The 26,944-nt window shown below is 33.2% G+C and overlaps 1 pseudogene; it reads right to left on the bottom strand.

The window, feature by feature from the left end:
* Nucleotides 1-21,566: 21,566 nt before the first annotated feature.
* LOC149545598 (alcohol dehydrogenase 1-like) lies at nucleotides 21,567-25,956 on the bottom strand (annotated as a pseudogene).
* Nucleotides 25,957-26,944: the final 988 nt, after the last annotated feature.

Here is a 26,944-nt window from a genome sequence, read left to right as displayed (position 1 = left end):
TCATTTCTTATACACTTTCTATGAGATCAAAGACCAAGCCCCAAAACATCAATATTGATTTGCGTATCTCAATCAGCATTGAGTGCTACATTCAAATTGGAGTGCCCAATCATCATCTGGTGTACACACATTATCTGCCCAACACATTTGGGATCATCACCCACCTACTTCAAGTTATCCTAGTGATCTGTAACATTGTCAGACTCTAACTCGAGCTATCTACAGTATACATTGACTACTAGATCTGACTGAGACAAAGCACATCGCAGGGATATTATAATTAGATGTAGCAACCTTATCTTTCATCAATATCTATTGGCACCACAATCTGAGATTGCATACATTTTTGAGCCCTTACAAAAGATCTCCATTGGGTTATGACCGTGTGACAATTCCATGGATAATATGTGTGAGAAATATTAAAACAAAACAAAACTCACAACCTAACCCTAAAAACTACTCGGGAGCAACTATTACCGAGTGCCAAAAATTTTGATCAGTAACCAAAGAAAAGTAGATGACAAGAGAGATTACCAAGTGAGCTCGATAAACACACAACTCAGTAACCAAAGAATATCGAGTGAGCTCGGTAAATGAAGAGCTCACCACTCAGTAACCAAAGAGGGTGTGATTACTGAGTGAACTCGGTAGACAAAGCGATTATCAAGTGAACTCGATAGCCAGAGGAGAGTGGAGCTCGGTAGATGAAGACACCGAGTGAACTCAGTAGACACTGCAAAGAGGAGCTCGATAGATGAAGGCACTGACTAAACTCAGTAAAGACTATAAAATTAAAACTCAAACCAAAGAGCAAACCGAGTGACAGACTTCCAATGTGAATGATTTCACCATTAAAACCAGAAACTCAAAGCTTGAAACTTTAAACAATAAACTTCATAAATACAATGAACAAGAAGCAATGAAATCACGTATGCCTGCTTACTTTCGATTCAACTTAGATTCAAACTATTACAAATCTGGGAGCATTTGGCTTCAACAAGAAAACAATAAAAAATTACCCTAGCACTTTAAACTGATAAAACTTCAAACTTGCAGCTCTAATGGCTGCATACAATAACACCTGGAGCAATCACTGCTTCAATAGGATGTATGAAAGAATAAAACATTCAACTTACAAAATGACAGGAAGAAGCATGTGCAACTGGAAGCACGACAATGATTCCTTCTGTCTCTGCAACAAACTGATTTGCTGATCACCTTTTGCTTTTTTTTTCTGCTCTGTAACTTCTCTGCTTTGCTACTTCTTCTCTTAATCAAATAAATGATAAAATATTCCTTTTTTCTTCAGCAAAATTATTTTCCCTCTCATTTTCAATTTCAAAATCTCACCTGCTCGTAATAAATTTTTTGAATGTTCAGGGTGGTAGGTGGACATTTGGCTCCAGGGACAAACGAACATCTGCATTAAATATTCCAACACTCCCCCTTTGTCCTGAGCCAAACAAACAAGAATCACTACTGATCCAAATCAACTACACCAAGACTCTCTCTTAGGTGTACAAAACTTCCAATGCCTAATGGCTTCGTAAAAATGTCTGCTAGCTGCTGCTCAAACTTGCAATATTCTATTTTGATATCCCCATTCTCCACCAACTCTCTGATGAAGTGATATCTGATCTCTATGTGTTTTCTTCTCCCATGGAAGACTGGATTCTTAGACAAAGCAATAGATGAGATGTTGTCACAATAAATTGTGGTTCCATCCCCTTGCCTTTCATTCAAATCTGTCAAGATCCTCCTTAGCCAAATTGCTTGACATGTTGCTGCATTTGCTGCTATATATTCAGCCTCTGCTCTAGATTGAACAACAATAGGTTTTTTCTTGGATGCCCATGAAATTGCACCTGATCCCATATGAAATATGTATTTGGAAGTGCTCTTCCTATCATCTAAACTTCCAGCCCAATCACTATCAGTGTAACCAACCAACTTGAAATCAACATTTGCAGTATATAAAATTCCAAATCCCTTGGTACCTTTCACATACCTTAGGATCTTCTTTCCCACTTGCCAATGGGAATCCTTTAGTGTTTCCATAAATCTGGAAATTAGACTTACTGCATGTATTAGGTCTGGCCGTGTTGCTATCAAATACATTAGACTTCCAACCATACTCTTGTATAGTGTTGGATCCACTCTCTTGCTAGAGTCTTCCTTGCTCAACTTCAGACCTACTGCTGTTGGTGTGGGGGTTGCCTTACTATTCTGCATTTTAAATCTCTCCAAGATCTACCTTGCATATTTTTCTTGAGAGATGAAGATGCCATCATGCATTTGTTTTACTTCTATGCCTAGAAAGTACTTCAAGAGACCTAGGTCTATCATTTCAAATTCACTTTTTATGACCTCTTTGAACTCATGAATTAGAGCCTTGTCATTTCTAGTAAAAATAAAATCATCTACATACAAAACAACAATCAAAACATTTCCATTTACTGCCTTGGTGTAGAGAGTGGGCTCATCATTGCTTTTGCTAAAGCCATTGCTCATTAAATATGAGTCAATCTTGTTGTACCATGCTCTTGGAGCTTGCTTGAGCCCATTAAGAGCTCTCTTCAATCTATATACCTTGTTCTCTTCACCTGCAACTTCATAACTAGGTGGCTGCTCCACATACACTTCTTTCAATACACCATTAAGGAAGGCAGACTTCACATCCATTTGAAATACCTTCCACTTGTGTTGAGCTACAATTGCTATGACAGCATGCACAGTTTCCATTCTTGCAACTGGGGCATAAGTCTCATCATAATCTCTTCCATACTGCTATTTGTAGCCCTTGATTACCAGCCTTGTCTTATGCCTTTCAATTTTGCCTTCAGCATTGCATTTGGTCTTGTAGACCCATTTCACTCCAATCACTTGCTTCTTGGAAGGAAAATCAATTAGCTCCCATGTCTCATCCCTTTGTATAGCATCTATTTCCTCATCCATGGCCTTACACCATTTCTTCTCCTTGATTGCTTCTTCAAAATACTGAATTACTATGAGAAAATAATGCAAAATTAACACTCTCATCATAATCTTCATACCTTTCATCTTGGTATATCTCCCTAAGACTCTTGGTCTTTCTTGGTAACAGGGAGGAGAGTGTGGGATTAGAATCTTCGCTGCTGCTACTTTGCCCTAACACTTGATCATGCCTAGAGGATCTCGGTAATAACTAAGGTTGCTTGCCTTTCCTTCTATCTGCTCCTTCTTCTTGCTATTCATTAGCATCCTCTTCACTCATAATTGGCACTTTACTTGAAGTGCTTGGTGATTCATCAATTTGTCCATACCAAGACTAATTTTCAAGAAATTCCACATCTCTTGAAAGAATCATCTTGTTGTTCAATGGGTCATACAATCTATATGCCTTTGGTTCTGGGATGTACCTTCTAAAAATGCATTTCACACCTTTGTCATCCAATTTTTTCCTTTTCTCTTTAGGAACATGTGCATATGCAACACATCCAAACACCCTTAAGTGTTCAACTGTCCATCTTATTCGTGACCAAGCTTCCATTGGAATTCTATCACGGACTATCTTTGTAGGAAACCTATTAATTAGGTAAACTGCTATTGCCATAGCCTCTCCCCAAAATTTAGTTGAGAGACCTTTCTCTTTCATCATGCTCCTTGCCATTTCAACAATGGTCTTGTTCTTTCTTTCAGCCACTCCATTCTGCTATGGTGTAGAGCTCGCTGTGAGCTCTTTCTTTATGCCATGTTGCTTGCAAAAATTTACAAAAGAATTGGAGGTATACTCCCCTCCTCTATATGATCTAAAGATCTTGATATAGTGTCCACATTCTCTTTCAGCCTGGGCTTTAAATTGTACAAATTTATCAAATGCTTTAGATTTATTCTTTAAGAAATACACCCATGTCCTACGATTGAAATCATCAATGAATGTCATGAAATAAGTACTCCCCCCAATGGAAGTAACTTGCATAGGACCAACTAGGTCAGTATGCACAAACTCTAATGGATATCTAGCTCTCCTAGAATTTCCAGAATTAAAAGGAAGCCTATGTTGCTTACCCAAAATACAAGAGTCACACTTGTCACATGAATTTCCTATTCGTGGCAAACCTTCTACCATTCTTTTATTTGACAAAAAATTCAAACCAGCATAGCCAAGATGACCATAATTGAGGTGCCATAGCCATGAGGGGTCTTCAATCACACTCCTCAGAGCTGATTGTGTGTGGGGTGAAACACTAACTTGAGATGAGAAACATGTCTCTATCCTCAAGGGAAACATTCGATTCTTTGTCATTTGAATTGTTGCAAGTAGGTTCTTGCTCCCATCCTTTTCTTGAATGACACACATGTCATTCTCCATCAGCACTTTGTATCCATTTTGAATGAGCTGACCAATGCTCATCAAATTGTGCTTCATACCAGGGGCAAAATACACATTTTTTATTTCCCTTTTCTCACCTTTCCTTGTGCAGACCATAATAGATCCTTTTCCCACAACTGGTAGGGTTCCATTGTTACCCATTTTAATCTCTGATTTGAAACTCTTGTCAATGAATGAAAACAAGGTTTCATTACCACTCATGTGGTCGCTACATCCACTGTTAAAGTACCAAACCTCAGGGCTTCCTTCTTCACCAACATTACACATGATGAAGGCAGCATCATTGGGTCCACTTCCCATATTCACATCAACCACATTTTCTTGTCCTGACTGATCATTCTGCTTCTTCCAACATTCATTTGCATAATGCCCATACTTATGACAGTAGTAACATTCTACATTACTCTTATTTGAGTTGTAGTTTTTCTTACCTCCTCTTGAAGTATTTTTTGAGCTACTTGCTCCATCTGCTCTTCCTGAGCTTTCTACTGCAACATTCCTTTCTCCTTTGTTACCTCGGCCTTTGCCTCTAGAGTTCCTACCTGAGCCATTTCTTCCTCTCCCCCTTCCTCTTGGATTTGACTAAGCCTTGAATGCTTGCTCTTGGGTAGAAGAAGATGTGGATCTATTGATCCTATACTCATGGGTTTGAAGAGAACCCATCAACTCATCCATTGTCAAAGTAGTGAGGTCTTTTGCCTCTTCTATGGTCATGACCAAATGGTCATATTTATGAGGTAAACTCCTCAATATCTTTTTCAATATCCTTTGCTCTTGATAGTCTTCTCCATTTGACTTCAATTGGTTAATCATATTGGAGATCCTTGAACTGAAGTCTGCAACTGATTCATTTTCCTTCATTTGAAGGTTCTCAAACTCCCTCCTTATGTTTTGTAGCTTTACAGTACAAACTTTATCAGTCCCCTTGAAGTTTATCTCAAGGATATCCCAAGCTTCCTTTGCATAATTTTCTGCTGCAATCTTTGGGAATACTGTCTCTGTCATTGCTGCTTCAATCAAACTTAATGCCTTTGCATCTTTCCTCCTTGACTCTTCCAAATGAGTCTTATGTGCATTTGTGAGGGCAATATACTGAGTTGGATCAGTCACATCATTGAATCCATTAACCACAAACTCTCACAAATTATTTGCAACCATAATGGTTTTCATCTTCTTTGCAAATGTATCATAATTCTATCCATTAAATGATGGTGGCCGATGCCATATCTTTCCTACATCTCCTGCCATAATAAATAACCCAAGAAAACAAATGCCCTAACTCACTATGGATGTGGGGCCTCAAAGCTCTGATACCATGTGAGAAATATTAGAAAAAAATCAAAAGTCACAACCTAACCCTAAAAACTGCTCGGGAGCAACTATTACCGAGTGCCAAAAATTTTGCTTGGTAACCAAAGAAAAGTAGATGGCAAGAGAGGTTACCGAGTGAGCTCAGTAAATACAAAACTCGGTAACCAAAGAATACTGAGTGAGCTTGGTAAATGAAGAGCTCACAACTTGGTAACCAAAGAGGGTTTGATTACTGAGTGAACTCGGTAGACAAAGCAATTACCGAGTGAACTCGGTAGCCACAAGAGAGTGGAGCTCGGTAGATGAAGACACCGAGTGAACTCGGTAGACACTGCAGAGAGGAGCCTGGTAGATGAAGGCACTGACTAAACTTGGTAAAGACTATAAAATTGAAACTCAAACTAAAGAGAAAACCAAGTGATAGACTTCCAGCATGAATGATTTCACCATTAAAACCAGAAACTCGAAGCTTGAAACTTTCAACAATAAACTTCACAAATGCAATGAAAAAGAAGTAATGAAATCACGTATGCCTGCTTACTTACTATTCAACTTAGATTCAAACTATTACAAATCTGGGAGCATTTGGCTTCAAACAAAAAACCCTAAAAAATAACCCTAACACTTTAAACTGATAAAACTTCAAACTTGCAGCTCTAATGGCTGCATACAATAACACCTGGAGTAATCACTGGTTCAATAGGATGTATGAAACAATGAAACATTCAACTTACAAAATGATAGGAAGAAGCATGTGTAACTACAAGCACGGCAATGATTCCTTCTGTCTCTGCAACAAACTGATCTGTTCATCACCTTTTTCTTTCTTTTTCTGCTCTACAACTTCTTTGCTCTGCTACTTCTTCTCTTAATCAAATGAATGATAAAAAATTCCTTTTGTCTTCAGCAAAATTATTTTCCCTCTCATTTTTTATTTCAAAATCTCACCTTCTCATAATAAACTTTCTGAATGTTCAGGGTGATAGGTGGGCATTTGGCTCCAAGGACAAACAGACATTTGCATTAAATATTCCAACAATATGTAAAACAATCTTCGAATGTTGCCGTGTAATTTCTCCTTCCTCTCACCTTCTCGATGTTGGCCAACAGATTTCATATTTTTATTATGAAAATGTAAATTTGGAATAGGAATATGTATTTTAATTCTACCTATTTAGATAGACTAGAAAATGTTCATTTTGATCTAAAATTGAAATACATATTCCTGCCCTCAATTCTGATAGAATTCACAAATGTCTATCCCAATCTAATTTCCACAGCCAAATATGTACTTATAGTTCAAACCCTATCAACACTTTGAAAATAAGAAGAGAAATAGAGGAGTGTATGGACTTGATTGGGGAACACATAACAAAATATGAGCCTTTGGGGAAGAAAATGGGCAGAGTAAGTTAAATAGATCAAACTGATGATGCACTCATTGTTTTCCTTGAAACAATGTGGAAAGCATGCGGAAGAAGACATCTACAAATTAGATTCTCATAATTTCATAATTTACATAATTATTGAATTATATTGATTTTTAAAAAAAGATGTCTAAGAAACCTCATCCTTTATTTTAAAAAATAATCATATCTTTAGTGATATCAGTGAGTATAGTTACCCTGACCCCTTACAACCTTGAAAAATACTTTTTTTTTTTTTAATTTTAAAAATGTATATTCTAGTAATAGGGGAAGAGATCTAGTAACTATTTTAGGTTTAATGTCTATTAGGGTTTTTTGATAGATAACTTTCAATTAGTATTTTTTGAAGTCCAAAAAAATGATAACAAACCTCATAATAGTTGATCATTTTTTATCCTTTTTGGTTGTTGATTGGTTCATTTGTGCCACAAGTACTAGTTCTTTTGGTGAGTGATGATTTGGGAGTGAATATAACAAATATTGGGTGAGTGTTTTAACATGAAACTTTTTGACCACTTCGCACTCCATGACCTCTAAAAAGAGATCCAATGCCCAAATGTTGAAACCTTAGCTTAAAGCCCTTGAGTCACCTACTAAGTACACCGAAAAAATTGACATAATTTGACCTAAAATTTAAGAGACCCAAGTCTCAAATCATCTTTTTTCTATGTTTCATCTCAATCAAATTTAATTATATTATTATCTTTAAATTTAAAAAAATTAATTCTATGATTTTATCTTTAGTTATTCCTAAATATAATATTATTGTAACAACTAATATTAGATCCATATTTCTTTCTTCTTATAAAGATACTTTGAGCTTTCAAAGAAATGTTTAATGTATTTGACAATTTAAATATTTTCTAAATTCATGTTTTTATTTTTAAATTATTGCAATGACATTCGTTTCTACAAAATATTAACGTAGTAATGAATGGATACTAATTATGAGCAACATTGTATACTTTCCTATGTCAAGCCCGTATATGTATACACGCCATTATTCACAAATAGAAATATAAAAATTAGTATTCTCATAGATTTGAGTAATGGTGGACATCTCTTCCTATGGAACAGAACATTTGAATTTGAATCTTAGTGGTTCGGATGGTAGTGGAACTAGTGTGACTCTAGGTGTAACAAGGGCATTGGCTAAATAGTTGAATATTTGCACCTCTATAGGAGTGCCATGAACATGTCCATAGATCTATACAATTGTACTTTCACCTACACTTGGTGAACATGATAGAAACTATTAGAGAGGTAGTCCTCTATAGTGGAACAATAGATTTGTGAATTTTAATGTTAAAAAAAAATGATATGTCTATTTAAAGATATACACTTTGAAATGTAAATATCTTATTTTAAAATTATTTGTTTAGTTTATAAATTGATTATAAATTAATTTTAATACTCATGTAACCTAGAATGTTAGATAAGTACTTAAAAAAAAAAAGAAATCAAAATATAATCAAATTATTTCATTGAAAAGCCAAAATCATTGATAAAATCATTCCATTATGGAGGAATAATGTATCTCTTATGGAGGACAGTCATATAGATATGTGGACATGGACATGTTCATGGCCCTGACTATAGAGGTTCAAATATTTGGCTGTTTAGCCACTGCGGGTACCAAAGGCCTTGTTGTCAAAATGGGCAAGATGGTACTATTCTTGTTGGTGTCTTTCAAGGGGGCTGGCACCTCTATTCTCAGAGTCTGTATTCCAGTTCTAATGATGCATGTGATGAGAATAAATTATAGTCTTAAGGCTTTTCTCAGACTTAGAATGTACTCCAAGATTTCTCACTTAGAAACTTCTCTTTTTGGCAGGCTACTACTAGATATTTCTTTGTTATTAATGCCCGCTTCCCCGTTAAACATGAAATTTATGGTAATAGAATATTTAAAGAGCCCTCTCTTTCAACTAAATCCTGTTCCTTCCTCTGATTTGGAAGTCTAAAGACATAAACTACAAAGATTGTAATAAGATAAATCTTGTGTTCAATTGGCAATCTTTGACCATCTAAGGACACATTTTCTATCTGATATTCATATAATGAGAGATCCTACTAAAAGAAAACCTTGAAAATATCTGGGCATCTATGAACACATTTTCTAAGTATCTCATATTTTTAATTAAATGTGAAATCACCAGCTCTTTCAATTGAGAATACCTCAAAATTCTATTTTAATTTTATTTTATAATGCTCTCAATAATTGAAACCAAAAATAGTAAAGAAAAACTTGGATTGAAAATCTATGGACATCTATGAAAATGTTATTTAACCATATGATATTCCTATTAACTCTTTCTAAGATGTTCAAAGAATCAAATGTTTCAAGTGTGAGCATGCCTAAAATTGTAGATATATTTTAATAAAGCTCTCAATCCTGAAAGAGAAAGTCTGAATACAACCATAAGATGATGCATTCCACTATATAACTTTACTAAGTATTTCAATTTTGATTGAGAAGATTGAAATACCTTTGTGTGATTCTCTAACAATTTTTTGAGTGATCCACCAGAGATTTTTAAACATTGCAAATGTTGAAGAGGAATCCGTGTGGGCAACGAGGGCAAGCTTGGTGGTAGTGTCACCTCCCCATAGTCAAAGTGAACCTCAAGCTTGGGCCATAGTAAGGAAGCTGACATCTCAATACAGCCATCTAAATTGCCTAAAAAAAGTTTAACTTGATAGCCCAAGGAATTATCTACAGTGGAATGGAAACACCTAGTATTAGTTTTAGCGAGGATATTTTTCAAGCCCATTAATTCTTGCATACACAGAAGAAAGCACAGTCGTCAGTTTATATAGTAACAACTTAAATATGGAATATTATAGTACTAACAACAACTACAAATCTGAAAGGGTAATGGGTATACCATGGATTGTAGATCTTGAGGATGCCACAGATGATGAGGAGGACTAAGATCAAGTGCCATTTCTCTTCCCAAGTCTCTCAGGTGGTCATGCATTTTGTAATAATCATCGATCTCTTCTATAAGGAATTTATCTTTTAGTGTTTGGAGTGTAGTTTGAGCACCCCATCTTGATCCCTCCAATATTCTTTCAACTATACACTTTGATTTCCACAAAAAGAAATAAGAAATATCCATGAAAAAAAAAATTTCTTCATCCTCCAATCCGTCAAAATGTATTCTTAGTTTTTGTTTTACATCTCGAGGTAGCGTCCTCCTAGCTTTTGAAACATTCAACTCCCAAAACTTGAGATCTTTACCATGAATAAGCTAGCCAGTGTTAGATAATGACAATAATTGAAGAAAAGAAAAAAAAGAGAATATTGTGAAAAAAATCTTTGATAGAGGATGATTGAGAAGATTTGGATATGAGAGCCCTAAGCACAATCTGGTTGTGTTTTACAGATGAGGTTATTTTTTAATATTGCTGAAGAAGATACAACTGCAGGTTTATGGGGTAGAATGAAGAGTCTTTCTATGAAAAAATCCTTGACAAATTGAATCTACTTGAAGAGGTAAGTATATAGCTTGTGAATGAAGGAAGGTATAAAGATTTCTGATCATTTAAATGTTTTCAATACTCTAATTTGTCAATTGGGTAGTATGGATGTAAAAATCAATGATGAAGACAAAGCAGTTACATTGTTATGTTCTTTGCCTGAATCCTAGAATCACTTAGTTACTTCTATGAGTTTTAGTACAACTAAATCCCTTGAATTTGATTCTATTGTGGATGACTTGTTATTTGAAGAGGTGTGAAGGAAGTCTAATATAGAAACCTCCACACTGAAAGCAATGGTGGCTAGAGGTCATTCCACAAAGAAAGAGGAAGGTTTGAGAAATAAATTGAGATCCAAGTCAAGAGGTAAAAAGAGTAAGTGAGAATGTTGGTATTGCAATAAAGAAAGGCATCTCAAGAAAGATTGTTGGAAAATGAAAGAAGAGAATGACGAATCCAAAAAGGATGTGAGTCTAGTTGAGGAAAATTCAAGTACGATTGGTGAAGTGTTATTTCTTTGTAATGTCTTACAAAATCAAGATGAATAGATTTTAGATTTTGGTGCTTTTGATCACATGTGTCCACATAGGAGTTGGTTTTCTTCTTACCAACCTATTAATGGAGGTGTTGTTTTTATGGGAAATAATGCTTCTTGTAAGTCTATTAGGATTGGGAGTATTAGAATCAAGATGTTTGATGGTATTGTAAAGACACTAATAGGGATAAGACATGTACCAAAACTAAAAAATAATTTAATTTCCTTCAGTATTTTTGATTCTAGTGGTTATAAATTCTCTTATCAAGGTCAAGTTCTTAAAGTGTTTAAAGGAATTTAAGTGTTGATGTAGGCTACAAAATTTTGAAAGCTTTATACATTGGAAGGAAGTACCGATATAAATCATGTGATAGTGGTATCTAAGGAAAGTGATGAATCTACTCATTTATGGCTAAAGGTATTGGTAAATCATAAGTTTCTTCCAAACTTAAAATCTTTGAATTTGAATTTTTCCAAGCATTATGTCTTTGGAAAGAAATGTAGACATAAGATTAAATTCGGTAGCCATACAAGCAAAGGTATTCTAGACTATATTCATTTAGATGTTTGGGGTCCATCCCCTATAGTTTCTTTTTGAGGAGTATCATATTTTGTGACATTTATAGATAACTACTCAAGAAAAGTATGTGTCCTTTTCATTAAAAGTAAAGCTGATGTGTTTGGTGTATTCAAACAATTTAGAGTTTTTGTTGAAAAGAGTACAGGCCAATCAATCAAGTATTTGAGAATAGATAATGGAGATGAGTTCACATCTTTAAAGTTTGAGAGCTATTCCAAAGAAGCTCAGATCGTAAGGCCTAAAACCACAGTTTACACTTCTCAACAAAATGGTGTTGTTGAATGCATGAATAAGACTCTTCTAGAGAGAGAAAGAAGTATGCTTAGTAATTCCAAACTGCAACAAGAGTTGTGGCTAGAAGCAATTAATACAACATGTTATTTGGTAAATCAGTCACCATCAATTGCAATAAATTACTAGATCCCTGAAAAGGTATGGACAAGTCATTCGTTTCATTTTTAAAATCTAAACATATTTGGTTGTGATGCTTATGCTCTTGTTTCTTAAAATCAGCATTTTAAGTTAGACCCCAAATCTTAGAAATACTCCTTTGTTAGATATGGTGATAGAGTTAAGGAGTATAGATTGTGGGATCCTACCACCCATGAAATCATCATTAGCAAAGATGTAGTATTTGATGAATCCTCTCTAAAAAAAAGTAGATTTTGTAGAAAATAATTTGGACCAAAAAGAAGTACCACAATATTAACAAGTTCAGTTGGAAACTCGTCCTTCTACAAAAGAAAAAGAGCAAGAAGATCTCTTTGAAGAAGAAGGTGTAGATTTAGAAAATATATAGGAAATTATTGAAAGAAGACAACCATATCTTAGAAGATCTACATGAGTTAAGAATCCTCCTAAAAGGTATGATGATTTCATTTCATTAGTTTTTTTGATTTTTAACAATGGGGAAGCAAGTTGTTATCAGGAAACAATGAGTAATGCTAAATAGAAAATAACAATAAAAGAAGAAATGGATTCCATAGAGAAGAGTAAGACATGGGACTTGGTAGAACTTCCAAAGGGTAGAAAGGTTTTTGGCTGCAAGTGGATCTACAAATTGAAGAAGGGTGTTGATCATAAATTTGAAAAGTACAGGGAAAGGCTTGTAGAAAAAGGATATTCTCAAAAAGAAGGTATTGGTTTTCATGAGGTTTTTTCACTAGTTGTTAAGCTTGTCTCTATTCAAATTTTATTAGCATTAGTTGTATCACTTAATCTTGAGTTAGAGAAACTAGATATTAAAATAACATTTCTACATGGAGTTTTAGATGAGGATATATATATGGAACAACTAGTAGGGTTTGTTTAAGATCACAACAGAAAATTTGTTTGCAAACTCAAGAAATCATTGTATGACCTGAAATAGTCACCCAGACAATGATACAAGAACTTTGATTCCTTCATGGTGAGCCAAAACTTTGTAAAAACTGAGTATGATCATTGTGTTTACTTTAAAAGTTTTGAAAATGGCTTATTCATTATCTTAGTATTATATGTTGATGATATGCTTGTACAGCAAGTAAAATCATGGCTGAAATTAACAAGTTGAAGGCTCAGTTGGCTAGGATGTTTTATATGAAGGATCTAGGAGTAGCAAAACAAATTTTGGGTATAGAGATACATAGAGGACATGGAACATGGTAAGCTTTGGTTATCGCAGAAGAAATATGTGGAGAAGATTCTCATCAAATTCGGTATGCAAAATGTGAAACTTGTTAATATCCCATTGGCTTCCCATTTTAAGCTTTTTTCAAGATTATGTCCTAGTACTAAGGAAGAAAAGGATTATATGTCTCGTGTACCTTATGCAAATGCAATAGGAAGTTTAATGTATGTGATGGTATGTACAAGACTATATATTTCACATGTAGTGGGTGTTGTCAGTAGATACATGACAAATCTAGGAAAAAGAGCATTGGGCATAAGTGAAATGGGTGCTTTGATATCTTAGAGGCATAAGTAATTATTGAATTACCTATAAGGGTTGTAGAGATTTAGTGTGTGCTTATGTTGATTTTAATTTTGCAAGTAATTTGGACAAAAGGAGATATACATAAGATTATGTCTTTACTCTTGTAGGTGGAGCAATTAGTTGGATGCCAAAACTCCAAGCAATAGTTGCTCAATCAACAACTGAGGAAGAATATATGGCTTTCTCACATGCATGTAAAGATGCAATTTGATGGAGGATAATGTAATTATATTTTGTGATAGTCAAAGTATTATCCATTTGGCTAAAAATCTAATTTATCATAGTAAAATTAAGCATATTGAGATTAAGCACCATTTTATAAGATAGGTTATTGAAGAAGTCGAAGTATCTCTTGAAAAGGTCCATACACCTAAAAATTGTGCAGATATCTTTACTAAACAAATGTTGGTAGAGAAGCTAAAATGGAGTGTGGATTCTCTTAGTTTGCAATAGGGGTGATACATGGGCTTGAGAAAGTATTAGGTAAATTTTTGTCAAGGTGGATATTGTTAGATAATGACAACAATCAAAGAAGAGAAGAAAAAACAAGATTGTGAAAACAATCTTTTTTCTATTTTAGAAAAAGAACAGTTTTTATCTTCAAAAGAAAACTTTAAGCTTTTGAGGAATAAATCAGGTTTTCTTCTATATTGAGACTTTTTTTCTCTTATCTTCAAGAGGTTATATTTCTTTCTTCTTTCTGAAGGCATAATCAATGTCAGAATAAAAATATTGCAGTAGAAACTATGAAGTTGAAGATGTAATGAGTTTCTTTTGAGCAATAAGAATACCAATACTTACCCTATGGATGTTTCCTTGACATATTGTCAAGGTTTTACCATGTATATCTGTGTATTGTTATTTCTATTGTTGTTATTTTATATTTCTCTTAGTATTTCTTTGCATCTAATTTGTGCTATAAGTATATTATTTCTGGTTTATGCTTCTACTTCCATAACACCCAAAACCAAAAGAGAAAGAGTTAACTTCCAACACACATCTAAAAATTGCTCAACCAAAGCCTTGTACCCTACAATTGGAATGGAGTTTTCAAATGCATGCCAGCAAAAGAGTTTCCTCTCATTATTTTTTTCCATTCCTTTTAAAGGATAACCAATAGTAATCCCTATAGAGATCATCACTCCAACACCATGAGTTGTTACAATAATACGACTATTACCTGATTTATTTAAGGTTTTCATAACTAAGAGAGAATCTAACTATTCCACATGATCGATGTCATCCACAACTATTAGGAAGTTTAAAGGAATTCTTCACAAATTATCTTTAAGATAGCTTGTCCCTTCCTCTATGCTTGTAAAACTTTCTTCTTTGTGGAAAATATCTTTAATAATCTTATTTTGTAGATGAGCTAGTCGACCTCTAGCAGATGCTTCTCGCACATCAAACAGAAAGCTTTCTCTGGAGTATTTTTAAAGTTTCCTATTAAACAACTCTTTAGCTAGAGTTGTCTTTGCAACTCCACCCATACAAAAAATGCCAATAACATCAGGCCTATTTTTCTTTTATGCCAGGCCACATTGGTTCTCAAATTCTTGTACAAGTTCATCAAGACACTGTCTTTCAAAATATTCCACAAGATTGTTAAGCCCTATTGGATATTTTGCAACATGCAAACATCATCTACTTTGTAGTTCTTCTTTTTCTACTATCATTGTTATGGTTTTGTAGTTGTTGAAACTTTATAAAATGAAAGTGTAATTCAATGCAAAAATAGTAAGCATGTTAGAATTAATAATCTTTCCTTGGTTGTATTTATTTATTTATTGGGCTAAACCAAGGTATCCCTTATGTATTATCTATTTGTCCTCTAGTCCACATGTAAAGGACATGTCATTCTTGTCCTATTGTCCACTTGTGAGGACAACTCATTTTTTGTATTTCCTTTAACAAGGGAAATCAATATTCCTCCTTAAGAGGAACTTGACACTTTGCACACACCTTTTATGAATGTGGCATTCATAGAAATGGGAGGTACACATGCAAAGACATGCAACTCCTTTCTCATCTCTTTAAAAGAGGTGCTTCTCTCTCTCATTTTTATCTAGTATCCATTATTCACATCAAGTCTTTGATGCTATTGTAAATGAGCTATTTTGCTACATTTCTTCTCTCTCTCTCTCATTCTTAGGCTTTTGCCTCATTCATAATACTCACAAGGGGTTTTCTTTGCTTTCCCCTTATCAAATCCTTGTCTCTTGTGTTGCTTCCTCTTTGGTATTGCTCCATTGATCTTGTATCATTTGCATGGTAAAACTCTTCTTGCTCTCTTGGATTAAATCTATTATTTCATGCTATTTTATTTTATTATATTTTATCATTTCAATCACTTTTTCTAACAAAGTAGAACTTGGAGGAAGAAAAAATCATATAGAGTAGTACAAGTACCAAACCCATAGAAAGGCATAGTACCATGAGGATGTGTTCTCCCCCCTTTTCCCCCACATCCCAGAGGCTTCAATGCATTGCGGACTTGGCAAATTGATCCCCCTTGTCCCCAGTAGTGCCACTAGATTTTGCCACCTCCACCAAGGATGGGGGACATCCCAATGTTGACTACTTGCAGATTTGACTATTTATGTTTAATTTTTGATGTTTCGATTCAATGCAATGTTCAAGTATTTACTCCTTTACATCTTTATATCTTATATTCACTTTCTTGTCCCCCCTTGTTCCCAAATTAAAGCCCCTCTATTCCCCCATCTCGCAAACTTGTGCCCTTGTTCTATCATCCCCCCATCCCCCAAGGTAGTGTAACTATGTAGAAAGGTTACCTATGAAATTCTACTCTAGCTATAAATGAAAGAGTTTAAAAAAATCCCTTCCACTTAGTGATTTTCTAGAGGTGCCTTCCCTTTTCTTCATATTCAATGAATGCACCAACATATACTCCCTTTTCAATGTGGCGAAGTTCCCATGGCTTCACTTCATAAAATACAAGAATAATTTTGACCTTACTTTTCTATCATGAGACCCAGCTCAACCAAGCACCAAGATGACTCTGCATATCCTAGGAAAAGATGGCAATGTATACCTTAACAGAGTGGATGGCAGCCTCAATAGTATATGTAAACAACTTTCCAAGTTCCTTCTCTTGAGAATCAAGAAACACCTCTATTCCCAATTGCCTAAGAGAGTTGTAAAGCTCAATTGCCAAAGTCTCTTTGACATTGGGCCCTCTATGATTGGTGAATACATCAAACAATCTTGAGGATTCAAAAACCTTCTCTCTTTTGCTAGTAGGTTCAATTTCACCGAAATCATTTGATTGAACTGATTCTGTTTGTGAGATGATGAAGGAGATGTCATTACTTGTAGTTCAAACACTAACAACACTTTAAAAATAGAGAGAGGGAGAGAGAGGAGTGTATGAATTTGAGTGTGGTACATGCAAGGAATTTTCCAAGAACTTCTTCAGTCCCTAGTGTGAGAGGGGGAAAAGGGGTAGTACTTTTTTCTAAAACTTGTTCAATCCCTAGTCCATATGGGAAAAAATAGGGGAGGAAAATGCCTGGAAATTATTCAAGACTAGATGCATATAGGTAAAAAAATGGTGGGAAAATGCCTCAAGCAACTTGTAAAGGCTTTGGTCTGTACAATGCAGAAAAAGAAAGGAAAAATGGCTAGAACTTATTCAGTTCTCGGTGTACACACAAAAATAAAGTCATCAAATGCCTAAAACTAGTTCAATTCAGGATTTGTATTGTTAAATACGAGGGAGGAAAAATGGCTATAACTTCTTTAGTCCTCATACTGTACAAGAAAAATAGGGGACAATAATTCCTAGAAGTTCTTCAACCCTAATGGTTGAAACATCAGAGGGAAGGGAAAGAGAGATAATTTGAAAAAATGGAAAAAAAGTAGATTGCTACATTTGTTGGCCACTTTAAGAAAGTCAAGGCAGGTTAAGCTTCCTCGGAGCATCTGACAAGAAAGGAAAATTTTAGGGGAGGAGGACCAAGGTGGGCACCCTAACTTTAGGGGACCACTACGATTGTCATGTGGGTTCTCAAATTTTTAATTTTCATTATTTCATTTAGTTAGTCTAGTATGGAAATGTATTTGATCATGTTTAATGGTGTGTTGAGGTGGCCTCACATGAGGTGGTTTTTGAAAATTTTCCTTTTTTTTCAAAATATATATTGATGGAATATTTTTTATTACACCACTATAGGTCTATTTTATCCATGTACTAGTCTAAGATGTTCACCTAACATATCAACTTTGGGACCCTGCTCAAATGTTGACTCCTCTTCCCTACCAAGACAATGAAAAGGTTTGGTCTATATTTGAGTTCTTACATGTGGTTATTAAGCCTACAAAATAAATATAATCTAAGCATAAAAATATTAAAATCTAATGTTTAATATTTCAAATATTATTAAAATATACAAATTGAATGGTCCTCTCTAGCATATTAAATAATACATAAAATAGATTTAATATAATTTTTAAAAGTTTCTTCAATATAATTATTGTACCTCGTCTAATTTGTAAGTATTAGTTTAATATTTTGTAAATATAGAAGTATATCTATTGATAATCAATATATTTAGCAATGTTTATTTGAAAAGATGTTTCATATTATAAAAGACAACTTTTGTGACATTCCTTGCCTCATATCTAAGAAAAAACATTAACTTGCAACTAATACATTTATTTGAAGCCTTGCAAAAATATAGTAATAAAAATCTAATATTTTTATATCTATCTTTCATTTTTCTAAATAGATTATAACATCAATTGAAAGGAAAATGACATTTCATTTATCTCAATTATAAAATTTTAATATTTCACTCTATTTTTCCTATAAACCCTGCTCATATAACATCTTTAGTATGATCACAATTTGTTTAAAATCTTGAGTTAGGCCAATAGATAAAATTTCATAAAGCTTTTTTCAAGAATTTGAATATCTAGAATCAATTATTTGTGTTTTATTCCATTCAAATGTAAAATTATAATAGTATCTAAAAATAAATAAATTAGTTATATGATCTAACGTTTAGGTATATTTTAATATGATATTAATGTAATTTCTAATATTAGGTCCATATTTGTTTCTTTGTAATCTAGATCTTTTAAACTTTAGTATATAAATTTTAAATGTATATGAATTTAATCATTTTTTAATTTAATTTTTTTTATTTATAAATAACTTTAATGTTAAATTTACCTTAAAAATGACCAAACTAGTACTAAATGGATATTAACTATGACTAATGTTGTAAAGTTCCCTATGTCAAACTCGTGTATGTATATGTAGGTCACAACTAAGAAAATAACTCACAAAATACAATATAACAATTGCCATTCTCATGTATTTAAGTAATGATGGAGATCTCTTCAAGTGTGGTATAACTTTTGAATCAAGAAGTAAGTAGCAAAGAGATCAAACTTTTACAATCCATTATATTGTAGCAATTTGTTTCTGGATTTGATTGTGTTAAGATTTTTACCATCAATGTTTTGAATCACACTACATGATCCATCATCATGATGAATAGAAAGAGATGCAAAACAAAGTAAGTAGTACATTAAGACTAACTCAAAAGATAAAGGGACCAAGGCAAGAGAGAATCACAGACACCAAGGTTGAAAAATAGAATAATAGAGTAGGTGGTTGCTTAGGGGGGCCAATCCAAAGAAAAGAAAAGAAAAGAAAAAGACACACATGCATGCACGTGCACACGAAAGAAAGTTTTGGATGGAAGGAGAGTTTGGTTGGACCTCTTGGATCAAAGACCATGATGAAATCTTGAAATAGTTTCTCTGATTTCCTTTTTTGTAATCTCGATAACAGTTACATATTGTGCTAGTTGTTTGCTTATGGTTTCCTGCTAAACTTGGTGGTTGAGGTTCACCTCCCCTTTTGACATTGTAATTATCTTTTTTGATCAATTGATTATTTAATTTAAAAATCATACATGCATTTGTATATATGTATTATGTACATTATATATGTACATAAAAGTGTGTGTGAATATGTATGCAAAATTGAAGGTTTTGGATAAGGGTTGAGGTTGAAATCGTGCCTTAGGAAAATTTTGTTTGAAGGGAATTAAAGAGGTTCTCCCAAATTTAAAAACAACAATGAAAAATTAAGATTTTATATATTTTTATTTTATTAGATCATATCCAAGTTAATGAATTTTAATATAATATTATAATATTATAGATTTCTTTCTCTTTAAGCATCAGTGACATTTTGTTGTATTTCCATTTAATACAAATATTTATATTTTTTAATACTCATTTTATGATAATTAATATAGCATTTTTACAATAGTAGTTTTGATATTTGTTTTTGAAAATTAATGACATTGTTAGACTTTATGAATTATAAGATTTTATATTTGTTCTTAGTCTATGATTTTGTTATTTTATAAGTGTTCTTTTTATCTAATTCCATCATTTAGGACAGTCTTGAGTATCTCTAATTCAACTCTTCTTGTTTTTGTCCTAGGCTCATACTATTGTAATCACTTCCACATATCTAGTGATTCATTTTTATATCTCAACCAATTGAATCTAATTATTTTCCTTCTAATTTTAAGTTTTGATTTTCAAAATGTTTATATATGAGATTTTTAGTATCTTTTTTTTTCTTTTAATATTTTACTTGAACTTGATTGATTCTTATAATTGGGGTTTTATAGGAGTGGATTTTCTGGAAGCACTGCCCAAAATTTAGCATTCAATTAAAAAGAATAATGGAAATAAATAGTTTTGGGTTTATAAATATAAATTTTATTATCTTTGGCTGATTATATTAAGAAACATGAATATTAACTAATGTATATATTAAAATATAACATTTCATCATATAGTATTGTGAAAAAAGGTATAATAATAAATGAAACGGTAAAAATATAATATGAATATTATATATTTCTTAAAATACTTTGTGATTAGGCTAAAGTTGAGTACATAAGATTATCAATGGCCAAAATCTCTACATTTTAACACTATTTCTTTTATAAATGTTTAGTTATCTATAGAAAAATAAAATATTAATGTATCAATATAATAACATACTAAAATACAATTAAGCTATAAGTTATAAGAGTATCATTAAATTTTTGTAATAAATTAGAAATTATTTTTTTAATAGAATGTCAATTTTTAAATCTCTGTAAATTAAAATTTAGATTTTTTATATAAAATTTTCATCAAAAATATATATCAATTATTAATAAAATTATATTTAATATTATCAAATTTTTATTTATTATTCTATTTTATTAAAACTATTATAATATAAATATTATATCTTTCTTAAAATACTTTGTGATTAGGCTAAAGTCGAGTACATAAGATTATCAATGGCCAAAATCTCTACATTTTAACAGTATTTCTTTTATAAATGTTTAGTTATCTATAGTAAAATAAAGTATTAATGTATCAATATAATAACATACTAAAATACAGTTAAGCTATAAGTTATAAGAGTATCATTACATTTTTGTAATAAATTAGAAATTATTTTTTTAATAGAATGACATTTTTCAATGATAAAGGGTTCCAAATCGGGTGCATCAAGTCGTTGTTCTGGATGTCAAGGTCCTGGTATGAGGGTCTCAATCAGGCAGCTTGGTCCTGGCATGATACAACAAATGCAACATGTGTGTAGTGATTGCAGAGGCTCAGGTGAGACTATCAGCGACAAAGACAAGTGTGCGCAATGTAAAGGGAACAAAGTTGTTCAAGACAAGAAGATACTAGAGGTTAATGTGGGCAGGGGAGGCGTCGCATCACCCAACAATAAGTTCTATATATAAAAACCCAAAAAGCACAAAACACTATATTTTGGCAGTTCAATGATCTGTTGAAATTGAAACCTTCAGTGTATTCTCCCCTCTCTAGGCATTCACGTTGATAATACATCTCAGGCTTTCTCCCTGCGACATCAACTCAAATGCCTTGTTGATATCTGCAAAGTTTATTTAATGCGTGATAAATTTTTCTAGTTCAAGCTCTTGCCCAAAAAACAAACAAACAGGCACCTCACATTTTCAGAGAAACATTCTTTAGAGAAATCTTTGAAATTAAAAGCAACATTTTTTTCAGAAATATTTATCTAAATTAGAGCAAGAAGAACACAAATTCGGAAACTACAAATCTCACCTTGTTCATGTATTTTTCCACAAGACCTGGCAGATCTGATCTGGGCTTATAGTTCCCAAAAAATGTTCCCTTTAATGTTTTCTCATCCAAAAAATTCAGTGGACTTGTGGAGAAGATTGAATCAGAATTAGGCACTCCCACTAAAATTGTCACACCCCATCCCTTCAAATTCACACAAAGTTTAAGTTAGTTTATGCAACATAAACATCTTATTTTACTCTAAAGGGAAAATCTCTTATATGAAATAGGGGAAGAGGATATACGTCATGACAAGAATTGAATGCTTGAATCGATTGACTCCCAGTGCATTCAATACTATAGTCTACATCGCCATTAGTTCTTTCAACAATGGCCTGTGACATCAAAATAAATTCATTTATATTTTTATGCTTTGATATTATACAAGGGTGAAATCAATAAATTCCTAGAAAAACTATAGCTTTGTATTCACTGAAAATATGGGATCAAAATTGGGGTTAACAAACCTGCTGAATAGGTTTCTGGTGGTCTTTTGGGTTTATACATTCCATTACTCCAAATTGCTTTGCTGAAACAAAAGCAGAGCAACAAATGTTTGAAAGAGAAATTGCAATATGGGTAAATATAAAGTGTGTAAAAGTGTCATTTAGAAACCTTTCTCAAATCTTTGAGGATTTATATCAATGCCTATAATTTGGGAAGCCCCAAAAATTCTTGCTCCTTCAACAGCCTAAAGAGGATATAAACAACACTACATTAAGAAATTTGAAGCACTTATGATAGTATATTTATTTTGAAATTTAGCATCAACATTTGGAATCATATCATATAGTTCATATTCTTTTATTCTCTTATTTCGTGATGATGAATTATGTAGTATAATCTAAAATGTTGATTCATTATGATAATAAATCATATAATATGATGAAAAACCTTGGTGATAAATTTTTTTCCTCATTCAATCAAATCCAAAAAAATAAAATAAAATAATATACTTTGGAGAAATCTTATAGACTACGCCTTCAATTGACAATAACTAAAAATAAAAGGAACTTAAAATATCCGTGAATAAACATCTCTTGACATTTTAAACCAGAATTGTACTCCCATAGGAAAGAATAATTATTGTGTGCAAAATATGTATGTTATGCTTACCGCAAGCCCAACTGCTCCAAGACCAAATACAGCTATAGTGGATCCCTTCTTTGGTTTGGCCACATTTAATGTAGCACCTATCCCTGATTTCAGGCAAAATAAGTTTAACTACATATATAATACATATTGAACAACAATTTGAGATATTAATTAGCTATTAGTGTTAATGTACCTATGGAGACACCACACCTTAGAACGCAGGCTTTGTCGAGAGGAGTTGCAGGATTTATTTTGGCAACACAGCCGGAGTGTATAATGATGTATTTACTGAATGTGGATGTCCCCACAATGTGATAGATGGGTTGTCCTCTGATTGAGAACCTCGTTTTGCTATCACTAATCATAACTCCTTTGCTCGGATCAACCCTTAGCAAGTCACATAGATTGCTCTCTTCTGATTTGCAGTGCTTGCAATCTCCACACTCCCCTGTAAATACAAGCAACACATGGTCACCCTCCTTGAGATCGGTTACTCCTTCCCCCACACTTTCTACCACTCTGCTAGTCACAATTGCCAAATAGAGTGAGAAGTCCTATCAACTTGGCCCAATTTAAATTTATTCACAATTGCCAAATAGAATGAGTAGTCCTATCAATTGGTGGTAGTGGTAGTATTTGCGTGAAATTGGACTTTGGGTATTTGGGGTGGATTAATCTTGGATGTGGCTATCCTCCCTACAAAATATACTCTACAAAATATATTGTTGACCAAATTTTAAAATATCTAAAGCAACGATTTTTTTTTTGAAATTTTAAGCATTAGATCTTCATGATCTACATATTTTGTGATTGAAAACAACAAAAATTTAAACACAATGATTCTTTTTAAATTTTCAACATTTGATCTTCATGATTTGCATATTTTGTGATAAAAAAACAAAAAAATTTTAAAGAAAATTCACTATGTTTTCATTAATCTGGAAAAAATAAATATGTTTCACTTTAAAAAAAAAAAAAACTCAATGCAGTTTATCTAGAGATTAGCTAGCACCATTAACCTCATCTTATTTGCAAATTTTGGTAAAATGGAAAAGGACTTTGGATGAATTGGGTATAGGATACCTAATTTCATCTTAGTTATGAATTTTCGTAATTGGAAAAAGATTTTGGATGAAATTTAGAATCGAGTACATGAACTAGACTATTCTCACCCCAATTAAATGTTTGCATGATCAGTGAAAGATTTAAGATAAAATTGAGTATTGGGTATATGGACTAGAATGATCTCACCTTAGTTGCACATTTGATAATTGAAGAGAGACTTTGATTGAAATTTGGTATTAGGTACTTGGGTTAAACTAACCATACCTTAGTTACACGTTTGGGTATATTTGAGAAAAGGCTTTGGATGAATTGGAAATTGGATGCATAGACTAGTCTAACCTTACCGGAATTGCACATTTATGTAAAATGAAGAAAGACTTTGGATGAGTTGCATATTGGATACTTGGGCTAGACTATCCTCACCTCACTTGCATAATTGAATAATTGGAGGAAGACTAGATGGAAATGGTTATAGGCATGGATTAGACTAACCTCACCCCAAATGTACATTAGGGTAATTGGAGAAAGACTTTGGATGAAATCAAGAAAGTTTGGGTACATGGGGTAGACTAACCTCTTCTCAATTGCATATCTGAGAATTTGAAGAAAGACTCTAGATAAAATTGGGGATTGGGTACTTGGCTAGACGAATGTTACCTTAGGTGTACATATAGGTAACTATAAAAGGACTTTGGATGGATAGGGTTTTGTGTACTTGGCTAGGCTACTATCACCTCAATTGCATATTTGAGTAATTTGAGAAAGACTTTGGATGAAATTGGATATTGGGTAGATGGGCTTGACCAATTTTGCCATGGTTGTACATTTGGATCATTGAAAAAATGCTTTAGATTTAAAATCTGATATTAGGGACCTAGTTAGACCAACTTGCACATTTAGATAAGTGATAAAAGACTTTGAATGAAATCGGATAATAGGTATTGAATTTTCAAGATAAACTAACCTCACCTCAATTGCATATTTTAAAAAAGACTTTGGATAAAATTAGATATTGTACACTTAAACTAACCCTACACTTTCTACTACTAGCCATTCACAAATACCAAAGTCTACCAAAGTGAACAACCAATTAGTCATTTCAAATAAGTCCAAATGACTCAAAATAATTAAAATATTTGTATACAATTAGTGGTAAATTGTAGATAAAACTGAATCTATTAATTAGATACATGGATAATGCCAAACATGTTATATTAGCGAGATTAGTTGAATATCAAACTAAAAGGTAAAGCATAGACATGCAATTGATAAAAAAAGCCGAGTGTTCTCCTTGATAAGATACATGTTTTACTTTGCTGTTTTAGACGTTATCAGATTAGAGAGAGGTATTGGCTAAAAACCAAACTAAAATATTAAACATAGAGCATATGAAGACGATTGATAAAAGAACCAAGTGTCCCCTTGATAAGATACATATTTTATTTGTTGTTTAGCCGTTGCCAGACTAGAGATATGAGATACAGATGCAAGGGAACCTACCCAGCTGCTTCATGTCCAAATATGCGAGGAAAAACAGAGATTTCTCCCTACAATAGAATAAAAGTAGCAGTTAGATTCAGCGTAAAAAAGATTCAGCTCGTTGGTATAGAATGAATGAATGATCTGCAAGGCCAAAGCAACAGCATATTGGTATTGATAGTACTAATTATACCTTTGCTTGCCAGAAAGTAACATCCGAGCCACAAAGGGAAGTGTAATGGATTTTGATCCTCACTTCCATTGCCTGCGGAGGTGCCACATCAACTCGTTGAATCTTTAGGGGCTCCCCTGCCGCCCATGCCACGGCAGCTGGAAACAAAACCATATTGCAAATTTTGATTTTTCTTCAAATATATAACCAAATAGCATTAAAATGATGGATTGCTGAACTTTCAACTCACCTTTGCAGGTAATAACCTTTCCTGCAGTCACATTTGCCATTTTAAAAAAAATCTTTTTGTAAAAATGTAAGCTTGGAATTTGTTTTTCACAAATGAAACGAAGTTGGATTTTGAGGAAGGAAAGCCACTGTTATATAGACATTGGTGTGAAGGTATGCTGCCAATCATAATTGCGGTTGACGTCTATGTGATCTGAAACGCAACACGGTAGCCTTGTTTTCTGCTGAAACATCGGACATCTGTTTCTGTTTTCAGCCGGCACAATTATCCTCTAGCGGGTTGCTGAGAGAGGATATGCTTGCTTTTAAAAACTAATCCCGTTTTCCCGATTCGAAAGTCGAAACAATTATCCGTTGTCTCTTTAGCTTTATAACTGCCCATTTAATTTATTTAAAAATAAGAGCTCTGTGCACAGAGCTCGAGTCCCTGCCTTGTGTTATTGGCCTAAACTTGACATTCACTAGAAACTGACATTGCACAAGATCGAAGATTGCGAAGTCCTAGGACCAAGGTGCAGATTTAATTCATTTGATGCCAAGGCTCTCCCTCTATGCAGTGATAGGAAATATTGAAATATCACACACATTATCTGAGTTTGATATTGTCGTGATTTCGTGAATATGTGCGAAAAGGTCCACAGAATAGAATTACATATTTCAAAATAGTCAAGCGACAATATTAATTTGGCTAACGATATGGCCTAAGTTTTAGTATTTTCATGTTATGAAAATTTTTAACATTGTTAATCAACATTTTAGGAAAATGTATATATTATTGTGGAAAGTTCGAGAACATCACAAGAGATGATATTCATATTTGAAACCAAAGGACTAACGGAGTAAAGATAATTTTAATGTGTCATTGTTGTGAATGACTATAATTTGGGCAATAGAATATTATTGCTCTTGTCGTAAAGCACAAGATTGGTGCTAACATCAAGAGTTGTGAATGTCACAATTGGGAAAGCCACTAGCTTTAATTGCGTTGTATTTAATGATGGGAATTTGTATGCGCATAGATGGTGTTTCATGCAA

The sequence above is a fragment of the Cupressus sempervirens genome, chromosome 7 (genome assembly GCF_028749045.1).
Source record: "Cupressus sempervirens isolate cs-2001-9-10 chromosome 7, ASM2874904v1, whole genome shotgun sequence".
Lineage (NCBI taxonomy): Eukaryota > Viridiplantae > Streptophyta > Pinopsida > Cupressales > Cupressaceae > Cupressus > Cupressus sempervirens.
Note: the sequence above shows the minus strand (reverse complement) of the source record. Positions and strands in the feature narration are given on the sequence as shown.